The sequence below is a fragment of the Neocloeon triangulifer genome, unplaced genomic scaffold (assembly GCF_031216515.1).
Source record: "Neocloeon triangulifer isolate White Clay Creek 2 clone unplaced genomic scaffold, ASM3121651v1 ptg000014l, whole genome shotgun sequence".
Taxonomy (NCBI): domain Eukaryota; kingdom Metazoa; phylum Arthropoda; class Insecta; order Ephemeroptera; family Baetidae; genus Neocloeon; species Neocloeon triangulifer.
The window spans coordinates 29,012,116-29,025,108 of NW_026775556.1; positions in this window are offsets into that span (position 1 = coordinate 29,012,116).

The window sequence follows — 12,993 nt, forward strand, 5'->3', positions numbered from 1 at the left end:
AAAATAAAAAGAATCGTTTGTAATGGTGAATGAAATTTAAAAACAGAAAGAAACAAGCCCCAAACGATGAAATTCATATTCATCGTTGGTATTAGTGTTGATGTTGTGGTGTCATCTATGATCGCGCGCACTTGACTCGCTCATTTATAAAACTAATGCATCGTGCCACAGATATGAGGGCTCGCTTTAATTTATTATTATTTATAGCGCGAGTGTCACACGCGAAGAGATGATGCTAACGTCGTGTCTGTGCGAACACGAAAGAGAGGGAACTAATTCGATTTGTATGTAAATTTGCATCGGGCGATGAATGAAAAGCGCCGAGCTTCGGATAGCACATTGTTTGATGATTTGTTTTGCATGCTGATGACGCGAGACGATAATTCGGCATTATATATTATTTTCTCTCTCGCGCGCGCATTCTAGAGTAATTCAATTTGCGTAGAGAGCGCCAGCCGGGCTTTTAGCTTTTGCCGCCGTACATGACGAGAGATGAGAACGAGAGTGGGAATTGTTGAAGTCGAGTGTGTGAGTGACAGATGAGAGATAAACATCTCGTCAAAGTTGAGGGATGAATTCGGATTTTCTTATCTCTTCACCAGAGCAGTAAATAGCGGGAATTTCACCTCCAATATGATTATTTATATCAACCTCGACTATGAATATTTTAATTCCAATTTTTTCTTTTTTTAATTATTTAGGCTCGTGTTTTTTAGTCGATCAACTTTTTTTCTACATCGCTCGGAACGAATCAAGTGATTTTATTATGGTTAGCACCTTTATTTAAAACCGACTAAAGCAGACTAAAATGACAGACTTTTTCAACTTATTAAGCAAAAATAGGTTTTTCCACACTTTGAAACAAAATTTCCGCAAAATTTTACAAAAATTTTTTGAAAAGTTAAATTTAAAAAACTTATTTATCAAACAGATTTTATTTCAAGCGACTGACATTAGCACTAAATATAGCTATTTTTCATCTTCAATTACAAAAAAGGAAGAAAATATGTGATGGATGAAAAATTCATAATTTTTCAATAGTGGAAAAAAATGTTTTTGAGCATTTTTAGAACATCATAATTAAAATTTCACGACAAAATATAAATTTTGTTCCCAAATATCAAACAAAACTCGCATTTAATTAAATTATCATGTTCAACAATCTTCAAAATATTGCGAAAATTCAATGGTTTTTGCAATTGTATCCTTTCTGTATAACGTATCATAAAATCACGAAGTTCTGCATAATTGCTAGCTAGGAAATTATTTAAAAATGATGAAAAATGGGTGATAAAATATTATTTATGCTTCCAAAAATGGAGATCTATTAATGCAATCCAAAAAAAATCGATGAAAATAATATTTTCATGTATTTTAAGGCTCAATAAATCCGATTAAAAAAATCGACTAAAACCAACGTTCTATTTTGACAAAAATCAGCTAAAAAGGCGACTAAATTTCTGTAAAATCAACTAAAAATATAGTCGAATTTTTGACTCTTATAAATTGACTAAAATGCACGAGCCTATTAATTATTCTACTTCCAAAGGAATTTTTTGTACATGAAACTGAATTAAAGCGAAAACAGAATTGAACCAAGACACTTAAATTTCAGCATTTTAATTGACTTGTCTGAAAATTCATGGAAATTGTAAAAAAAATTTATAGAGATGTTTTTATGAAATCTCGATTATTATTTTTTATTATGTATTATGTATATTGAATAGGGAAATTCTTATTAATTGTAGAAATGTTTTCATTTTAAATCAATTAATAAAAAATTAAAAAATCTTTTTTATTTTCTTTTGCAGCACAAGCAAAAATAAAAACAAACACTACAAATTTTAACAGAAAATTCTTCAGTAAGCTTCTGTCTAACACCTAAAATACCAAATATTGACCTTCCCCAATCGAAATCCAATTCTTTCTTAACATTTTTTTTTTCAGTTTTCAGTACATTAATAAGAATATCACTCAATATTGAACTTCATTGTTTTTCAGAAGTAAAATTAAAAAAAAAAACTTTAAAATCGATATTTTTTCAATTAGCTTTTCTAACAAATTTTTTGTAGATATTTGTAAATAATCTTTTTTTTCTTCTGCGTAATTTGCACACTGACTTTATTCCAAATTAAGGACACAGTGACTCACTGTTGAGGCACTTCTCTGAAGGGGCCACTCAAGCCAAAATTGCAGCCAAATAGCGCATTTATTTGGAAGTGTAATTAATCACCTCGCAGCGAGTCAAGCAGTCTGTTTGGCGGGCATCGAGTAAAAAGCACAAACACTTGGCCGCGCGCGCGACCCCCGAGCAATAAATTACGCGCTCGCGACACTTATTGCTGTTTGATGTGCAATCAGCTGCGATTGCAATTTGTTACACTGCCTGTGAAGTGGCCACTCGAGCTCAAGAGCTCGCACCCGGGTTATTATTCAAAACAATGCCGGCGGCCGCCGAGGCACACAAGACCGTCGAGAATTTAATTTTCTTCCTGCCCCGTCGCCAGGAAACCAGATTTCCACCAGAGTCCCCTGTGGTGATCCGAGGGTAGGCCACCGGCGCGACGCGCGAGGCGAGCAGGTGGCCCATCAATTGTCTCGAAGCACTCGCGCGTGAGACGCTGTGGCCTCATTATTAACAAAGACTGTATAGATTAGAAAAAAAGAGGGAGAAATAAATATTATAAGTGCTTAATTATTAGGAAATTTAAAAACAAATGAATGAGTGAGTAAATTTTATTTTTCTTGAAATGAATTATTAGAAATATAAGCATAGCATAATATTTAAATGACAATTGAAAAGGCTTGAAGATAGAAATGGATGCTGCATATGTAAAATTTAGCTAGGACGGGATCAAATTTATCTCTTATTTTTCCAGCAAAATCTGCAAGATTGAATTAATTTTGATAATTACTGCCATAAAATCCTTTTATTTAGGTCACAGAAAAAAATAGATGAAAACCAGAATTAAGGTAAAAATTAGTTTCTGCAAAGAGCATTTAAAACAATTTACAAAATGCTAAGGCAGTGGTTATATTTTATTAACTTCTTATTTTTACCTAATTATTTAATTCATGTAATGTTTATTAGTACGAATTTGTTAACATCGCAGGTAAAATGACATAGTTACATAATGACCTTATTAATTTATTTAAAGACGCGATTAAATAAATTAATAATTCGCGGTAATAATGACATTGTGAGTTATTTCAAGTACGAAGGAAATGGTACTGAAATGAAGTAAACAACCACAGGGATGTCGGACTTTGTATGCAAGGGCACAGGACGCCCGACCGCGCGGCAAGAGGACGCAACAACAGGAAATATGTTGCCAATAAATATCCCGAGCGCAAGGAATCGGGGCCTCACTTCTATTCTACTCTCTGTCAGTTAACTGTTTTTGTAATTTTTGTCACTTTATTTGTGTTGCCAATTTCACTTTAAGGTAATAAAGTGTCACTCAATCTTCCATGGTAAAAGACTTTGGTTTTATTCACAGAACTTACCTTATTGAGAAAGAGAATTTAATTACTTGAGAGTTTAAAGTAAAGTAAAAATTCTAACATGGTCCTCCGGGACGGATTTCTGTGACAAGATTGAGTATTGTGTTTAATTATTGGCAAAGTGACTAATAAAAAAAGCAGAGAAAAGAATAGAAGATGATGTGCCAAAGCCCGAACGCCGAACTCTAAGGAAAAAGAGTTCGGTGTTGTCCAGCCTTGCTCGGAGGGTGAGCAGAAGCCTCTCCTACCACAGAGCTCCAGTTGGTACACCTCCCGAGTCCTGATGACCAAGCGGCCAAAGACGTTGGACGCCACTCATGTGACTCATGGCCTAGCCGCGACAAGCGCAACTGTTCATGCTATTGGAAAGAGGCAGTGAACGAAGGGCCACGGCTGGACATAGGGGCCGAAGAGATCGGTCTGAAGAAGGGTAAGGACGGTCTGCACGCTATGGAAGAATTGAAAACTAGGACACCCAAGAGGAGTTCCTGGCCAGGGAAGAATTGAATCACCTGGACCAGTACTGACAGTAAAGTCTCACACAGCCCCCCCCCCCCCCCATGAGATGAAACCGGTAGAAATGTGTAACCGAAGCTGTTGGCATTAAAGGCTGTATGGTGAGAAACTGACCAACACAATTTTTTTTTGCACTATGAATTGAGTAATATTTTATTCCTTTAAAATATAAAATTGCAAAGTGGATAAATTAAATTACAATTATACAAACAGTTTACACAACTGGTTACACAGAGATTAAAACAGGAGTGCGCCCCGATTTCTTTTGCTCGGGCTATTTATTAACTCTCATATCTTCCTGTTGTTTTTTGTGCCCTTGGTGCGTGGTCGGTTGTCCTTTTCTGCTTGCCCTTGTTATTTTTAAGACCGACAATAATGGTGGTTGTTTACTGCTCAGCTGCGCAGTTCCGTTACCCTTGAACAACCCATGTCATTAATTACGCACAATTCTAATTTATTTTAACATGCGTGAATTAAAATAAATTAATAACTCCTGCTTTATATAATTGTAACAAATTTATACCTGTTAGGTTAACACCCCCAACATAAGCTGCACAAGCATAAGAATAATATTTTTGTTATGTTGGACAGCTTCTCACCAAACGGCATTTTAAGATCCATACCACCCCCAACTGCTTCGGTTACACTCAAATACCGGTTTCTTCTCATAAGTAGGGGCGGCCGTGCTAGATTTTGTGCTGTCCAACTCCAAGAGACGGTTGAGGGGCTCTGTCGTTCCTGGAATTCTGTAATTCTTCCTCTAGGGATATCCTCAACGCGTCTAGTTATCTGTAACCTAGATCATCTATCATAAGTGTGTGTATATAAATATAATGCAAAGCTTTAAGCAAAAATAAAATATATGTGATAAAATTCCTATTATGTATCATTTATTTGGATGCCCGTGTCGTCATCATTTGGTCAGATCGTTTGGGATGCCTCACTTCTATTCTCCTCTCTGTCAGTTACGTGGTGTTAACTGTTTTTGTAATTTTTGTCACTTTATTTGTATTGCCATTTCACTTTGAGGTAATAAAACTAATAAAGTGTCACTCAATCTTCCATGGTAAAAGACCGGTTTTATTCACAGAACTTGCCAGCAAATCTATTGGGAAGGAGAATTTAATTACTTGAGAGTTTAAACAAATTTAAGATGATTCTTGAAATAATTATTCATTTTAAAAAAAAATTGCTTCAGGCACAGAGTTAATAATATTTGCACCCTTTTATGGCTTTTAAATATGTGTGAAAATTTATGAATATTTACATCGCTTTATGTGTTCAAGCCAATATTACCAATATTCATTTATAAAATAAAAAATCTTTTCTTGTTTTACTCAATTTTTGTGCATTGACTTGATGCAAGATGTTGTGTATTTCGATGAATGGCATAGAAAATAAATAAATATAAATAATCTAATAATAAGTTAAAATTTAAAATTAATATTTAAAAAAATTAGAAGCTTAATAGTAAAATTATGTTAAAAAGTTAAATAACTAATTTAAGTTTTGTAATATTTTTTAAATAGGACATGACGTTAATTAAAGATACGAGACTGAGCAAACATTGTGACAGCGGCAGATTTGGAGCGAGAAAATCGGATCGGCTCTCGGCGTGCGTTGGCTGCGAAATTAATTTGTCATGCACTAAAGTGCAGATTGCGCGAGTAAAGGGCTGCGCTCGTCCGCTAATGTAAACACGTGTCGGCGGCACGTGGTTCTAGAGCTCTTTTCCAAAATGAATCGTGGCACGCGGGGTGCGTAATGAAGGCAGCGAGGTGTGCGTAACGACAAGACAAATCTCTCGCCCGCTTTCAGTGTGGCGAATCGTGCATGTTTCTCTCTCGTATTTATTTGGACCAAAGTGCATTTAAGCAATCGAAGCAGAAAAAGCGGGGAAATCGAACATAATCACCGCCATAAATCTTGTTGTTGGACTGATTTTGTGTAATTGCTGGGGTGGTTTCCGTCTATAATAAAACGAGCAGTCTGCCGGAAAATGGCTCAACTTTTCGCGGTCTGGACGCGACTTTTGGCTTTATTTAATGCAAACACGTGACCTGCTGCTGTTTTCACCCCTAATTGAGTCGTTTCGTGGAACTGACGTCGCGGGATTTGGTTTAAAATTGATCGTTTCAAACATATTGAGTTTTCATTTATTTTTAAGAATGTAAATTTGGAATATTAAATTGAAACAAAAAAATGAATAATTTTATTTAATTTTCTGATACTACAGGTGAGCCTATCCTATTTTTATTGCTCAAATTTACTCACTATAGAAACTAATATGAAAACCAAATGTAACAAATCATTCAAAAACTCCTGCAGTTTTTTAAATATACAGGTTTTCATTCAAAATTCTTCAATAAATATTTCTCAAATCGTATTAAAATTTGGTGTCCAAATAAAATCACACTCTAAAAACATTGAGCAGGAATTATAATTTAATTTTTCTATTCTTTATTAAAAAAATTCGTTGACAATTCAAATTTTGATATACTCGCAATTGGACACTGTATTAAACAAATTCTAGTTTTGCATGTGGTTGTGTCGATTATTAAACCTGCAAAGGGGTCTGCCGGGCCAACCCCATCGCGCCCTTCGTTGAACAAAACAAAACTGGCAATCTCCCCTCTGAACACAAAATTTTTCGTTCACCCCCTTATTGTTCTTGAGCGAGCTAGAGAGGATATTGGATTTGAAATTGCAGGCCGTTTCCATTTCTGGGCCATTAAAAAATTCCGACCCTTCTTTTTTTCACGACGAGTTATTCTCGCGGCGCCGATTCGGTCTCGCGGGACAGGTAATAAAAATTAATAAACCCTCCTCCGTGCGGTTTACCACGCCACGCTTTAACGGTTTCTTCCCTCCTTTCATATACGTGCGCGCGTTATTATTAAAGATAGCAATAATGATCAAGTGACAAGGGTTATTATCGTGTTTTGCGCGTCATTATAAAGAATTCGGCCGACTCAATGATGCTCTAAATTACGCACGCCCCGGTGCTTCTGCAAAGAGAGCTCGCCTGAAAGGTGCACTTTTTACCATCTTCGTCGTCGTCGCGTCTTCCCTTCGTCTTTATCCATTTTGCTATCCTGCGCTGATAAGCAGGGGAGCGGCGTTTTAGCATTTTTTTGGCAGCTGTTGATGGATTTTCCTCCTTCAGCTCTATCTCTTGGTGGTACACATCATGGAGTCCTTGTCGGCGTCTTCCTCTTATTTTGGGAGAGAGCAGCAGGAAAAAACCGCCCGGAATGCTGCAGCGTGCTCTTGAAGGCTCCAAATCGATTTCATCAATCTCCTCTCCTGCCATCTTCCGCGCTTTTTTTTGTTATTCCTGTAACAAAAGCAGAACAGTCTTTATCATTTGTTTGCTTTTAAATGCCATCTTATATTATTTGAGTCCTATCTTTGACAACATTTGTGAATTTATCAATTGTTAATTGAATGGTCCTTTTATAAAATTTGCCACCAAATATCTTAATCATATCATTTGCAATTACATATTGCTTGAGACCACGTTAATTGTAAGCTTTCAAAGCCAACAGTATTAGTATTGTTTAGACCCAATAAAATAGAAAAACACACAATAATAATAGAAATCTGTCTGTTATTAACATACTTATTTTATTTATAGTATAATAATTATGCTATAATAAAACTTAATAATAAATAAAACTAGAAAAAATTTTAAGTTCTTGGAAAAACCTTATCATTAAATTAACAGAAAATGTTTAATATTTTAAATCGTTGTTATAATATGTTAAAATGTTAATTAATAAAGTATTTATGATGTGAAAATCGGCCAAAATTTATCTCCGTTATATAAAAATGTGATATTTTAAAAATTGCTGATAGACATCAATTAAAAATTTTGGTGCAAACGTATAAAATTCTGTATAAAAATTGCCCGGAATACTTGAATGATTTTGTAACAACTATGTACGATGTTAACTTGTTAGGGCGGACTAGAGCGCACCGTATGAAACTGCTCGCTCCATTTGTAAGTGTTGATGTGCCTGAAAACGGTTTCCAAGTGCAAAGCTACAGGTTTTGTAATTTGCTACCACCAAATTTGTGTTTGAATGGAAATGTAAATTTTTTCAAGTCAACGCTGAAAAAGCAATTCATTGAGAAATATTAATGTTGTCTTTCTCTCTTATTTTAAATTTTTATTTTGTCATCAATATGGGGCAAAGTTGCCCTCAGTTTTTGAACCCAATAAACAAATTTCTGAAACTTAAGTAATAAAAAAAGAATTTAACGTATTCGGACAAGAGTGCTTGAACAATCAAACAAGCTTTTGTAAGTTTTTTATAAATGTGAAATCACAAATTTTTCCTATGACTTTGGTTTCCACGAAAGCATTAAAAATAATTAAAAAGATGAAATCAACGGTATGAGGAAGTTTTGAACATTCTAGATTCTTGATTCAAAATTATTATTTAAATGATATTGAAGCAAAATTATAGCCTATGACAAGATTAAACCAAAAATTATCAAATTACTCAGAAAAAGTAAAACAAAAAATTCAGATGGTCCTTGTGTTATTTTTACTTTTAATGCGCAAAATACGATTTTGCCGTCAGAAGTTGTGAGAAATTTTACGATACGTTTCGCCTGTTTACGTATATTAGTGCCGGTGTTTTGGTTGCAAAGACGTCTCCAAATCCACTTTGTGAGCGTTTTAAACCCATTCATAAATATATTCCTCCATCCGATTACTCGGCAAATTAGCCAATAACCCAATTTTCCGATGAATTTGCCTCCCCGGCAGCATAAATAAGCAGCCATGCAAGAGCGCGGCAAACATCAGCTCAACTCGGCCGGCCCGAAGACGAATCGCTGAACAAACAAGCCGCAAATAATTCGGCTGAAAAGGAAGCTGCTTGGTTTGGTCTTAACCGTTGGTTGGTTCGCATTAATTTGTGGGTCGAAATGCGGCCGCCGAATATAATCAGGTGGCCGCTGTTTTCACGGCCTGGTGGCCTCGGCCGGCGCTGGGGGCCGTGCCATGGAAGTCAGTCACATGCGCCTCATCAAGAGGACAGACAGGCAGCCGGGCCGATGGCGGCGGAGCGCGTGCTAAGTCTCTTGCTTGTATGAGCGTAAGTTTTCAGTTAAGTGGGCCACAAAATTCGACATCAGTATAAAGCAAACCCTAACCATGGGGCTTTAATACACCATCCACTAGTCTGTCTATAAAGGTTGACTTCGTCAGAACGGGACCTCAGTTGTGCGCTCGGTTCTAACACGGACACATCGCTCTGCGGCTCGTTTTTTGTGAAACAACACAAGAAGGATTAAATTCGGAAAAAACAGCAACGCATAGATCAGTGTTTGGAAAGTGGGATTTGGAACGTGCATGTTTTTCAAGTGCGAGTGTTGGAAAAGCAATATGGCGGATTACTCGACAAAACATAAGTGTCTGGTGTTTTTTCGAAGTGATGTGGAAATTGTGGAAAATCAAAGAAATTTACTGCTTTGTTTACAAATTAATGCGTTAATTGGTTAAAAGGAAATGATTAAGAAGCAAAGAAAAAATATTTAAGATTTAGCACATTACATTATATACTATTATTTTCCTTTTACCTCACATTATTCCTAATATTGAAGAAAGAAAAATTAAAAGTTGAAGCTATAATAACTGAATTATTTGATAAAATCTATTAGTATAGTCCAAAACCTCCAAGTCCAAATTATTAGAGTTGCAATAATAATAGTAATAATTAAATGATTTATGACTCATAAAATTTTAATAAATTAAATAAATAAACAGTCAAATTCATCGTAGGTACTCAAATTGAAAGGAGCGTTCTTCTGCTGTTTAATGGACAAATAATTGTAAAGCCATTCTCAATTTAGTGTTCACTGAGAAAAAATGTCTTGTTATTATTTGAAATTTATAATTTTATAATGCATTTCTGTTAATGGAGGTTTTAAAATTTGAATCAAATTATGGTCTTACAATTAGTTTTGATAAAAGAATGTATAATTATAATTGATAGTTAATTTAACTAATTTATTCTCTTGCACCAAGTCATACATAAATGAAAAAAGTGATTTTTTTTAAACAGAATTTTATTTTCAAAACTATTTATTTAAAAAAATTAAATTGCATTTTTCCAAGGTCCGCTCGTCAGAAAATTTGGATTGTTGTCGAGCTCTCTGATTGGGTACAACTTTTCTTGTACCCAATCAGAGAGCTCAAACAACAATCAAATCATTATTCATTGTTGCCGATGCATTGACCTTGCATTTTTCCAAAGAAATCAAAATTTCCGTTCAATACATTAAACTAAAAGATACTGTTTGAATTAGTTCTTATGACAGTCATGACTATAAACGCCTTTTACGTGGAATTACGTTCCGAGACGCGAGATACTGAGACAAAACCAGTGTAAAAAAGTTAGAAGAACGTAATTCCACGTAAAAGGCGTTTAGTCATAAGAACTAATTCAAATTATTTCCCGTTCCGAGTGGTTTCTTTGGGTTTTAAATTCTCATAAAAGATACTTATACTTTTAAACTCTGGTTCTATGATTTTTAAAGCAGATTGAAAATGTTAGGGGGACTTGTGAGGCGAAATTTCAATTGTCGGAGCGCATAAAGCAACTTTCGCTTGTGACGGTGCACAAAGACATAAGAGAAGCGACCTGCCCGCGTTTTGCACAGACAGCAGCCTCAAAGCAATTTGTCCAGTTTTGTGTAAATTTTTAATAATGCATTTTACCCCTTTGTCTGCAAAAGCGCTGAGAGCCTTTTCTTGAATTCCAGCAGCGGCTGCGGCTCTTTGTGGCGCACGTTCCTTTTTGAAATGTCATTACACGAAATGAAAAACCCTCGCGTGCAGCAGCAGCAGCAGCAGCGAGCTCGCAAAAATACATATTCTCATTATGCGGCTGCTTTTATTTTAAGTAAAAAAGAAACTCCCATTTTTCTCATTTTGTGGCATGAAAAGAGCATGCACGAGCGACTCCTGCTGCGGCTTAAAACAAAGTCTGCTGCTTTTTAACGTGAGTATACATGCCGCACTCCCTTTTACATTATGACATGATGTCGTCTTGTCGCACTCCAATAATTACGATTGTCCCTGCGCCGAGATTATTAAAATGAAGAGTGCGCGCCGGGGATGAAAAACGCAGATGTACCTCATCATCGTTTTCATGTGTATACCTTTTTCGCTTCTTGGCAAAATGTTTTTCATCGTGATTGCCTGCTTTTCCCGTGCAAAAAGAGAGCCGGCGCACCAGCATTCTTTTCAATAAAACAGCATTTCATCTGGTCGTGCTCGCTGCGGTGTGGCAGTTTCGCCTTTGTGTTTGTGAACTCGACCTCGAACGCTGCGCCGCCGAGCTCGCTGCTGCTTTTTAATATCGTACCGCGCCCGCTCTTTTCAATCAAATGAAAACCATTCTTCGTGAAATAATCCCGAATCACAGCAGGAAATTGCATCCTTTTATAATTTTTCCACTTCCATATAAAAATTTGTTATAGGTTTATTATTGATTATATTTTTCGCTGATTTTATAAAAATAAAATAGGTTAACAGATTATTTTAGAATGCAATTAAATTAAATTAAAATAAAATGTTGAAGGTGGACCTCGTAGACAGATTTCTCCTGCATTAATGGTTTTCATTTCAGTGATTATTACATTATATTTATTTATTTGCTTAAAAATTTGTTTTTAATTAATTTTAGTAAAAGCTTTTTTTAATTACATAGTTTTAAAAATCTTTAAAAAAAAATCTTTATATATTATCAAATTTATCAAATAAATTATATATTAAAATAAACATGTTAAATTACCTGTCATATTTTAAGTTTTAAAGTTTAATCAAGTTGAATTTGTACAAAATTACAAGCATGAGTTTAATCATCAATGACTTTTCTCACAACACACAAGTTTTGTGGATCCTATAATAGCAGAATTCTTAAACAATTTCAGTAAGATCTTCCATTCTAGGAGACAAAGCTTTTTTTATCATTGTGGATCCACACAAAATGAAAACGGAGATAGCTCTAGCGACAGGATAAGACAAGGTCGATGCAATAAATACCGGGATTTGGAGGCACAGGATTTATGATAACACATCGGGACGATAAATTATGTACGCGGGGTTGGGATGAGAAACAAAAAACAAATGCCAAATTTATGGCCACGGCACAAAATTTATGTAATCGGAGAGGAGCGAGGTATGCGACGAGATAGAGCAAATTGCGCACAAGTAAATCGATGATCGATCTACACACAGTGCAAGATTTAATGGAATTAGCGCACGGCCGTAAATCTGCAGATCAAATGTATTGGCGAGAGATGAATAGGCCCGCAGAGAGTGAGTTATTTTACGTTGCCACCATTTATTTATTGCAATGCGCGGATCACTAACATTAATTTATTGAGCGATAAAACTTGTATAAATGTTCGGACACAAACAGAAATTGGCGAATATAGAGATTCCAAAGGGATACAAGAATTCCTGGAAAAAACAATGGGAAATTTTAAACAAACATATTTTTTATATAGATAATAATAAAAAATTCGTATAAAACTACTCAATCTTTGTTAATTTATGGATATTAATTTTAATTATTTACATGTCTATAATTATGTGGCACGAAACAGCATTATTTGAAAGAAAATTTGAAGGTATGCAACCTGCATGGAATTTATGCATTTCGGTTGCATACCTTTGGCTTGATTGAGAATTTAGTTAGTTCAACATCAAAATCTTTACCTATTTTATTTCATCGTTGCAAAAATGGGTCCACAATATTTTTAATTTGGTTATGGAGGACCCTATTTGATTTTATTTACTTGCGAAAACGCGTTTCACGCGCAGCAAAACAAACAACACAACCCTTATTTATGGAACAACTGGGGAAAGGTCTCTTGGCGTGCGCTTTCCCTCTTTTCTCTTTCTTTCTGGGGGTATAACTTTTGCTACCGTCAGCTGTAATAGACGCAACT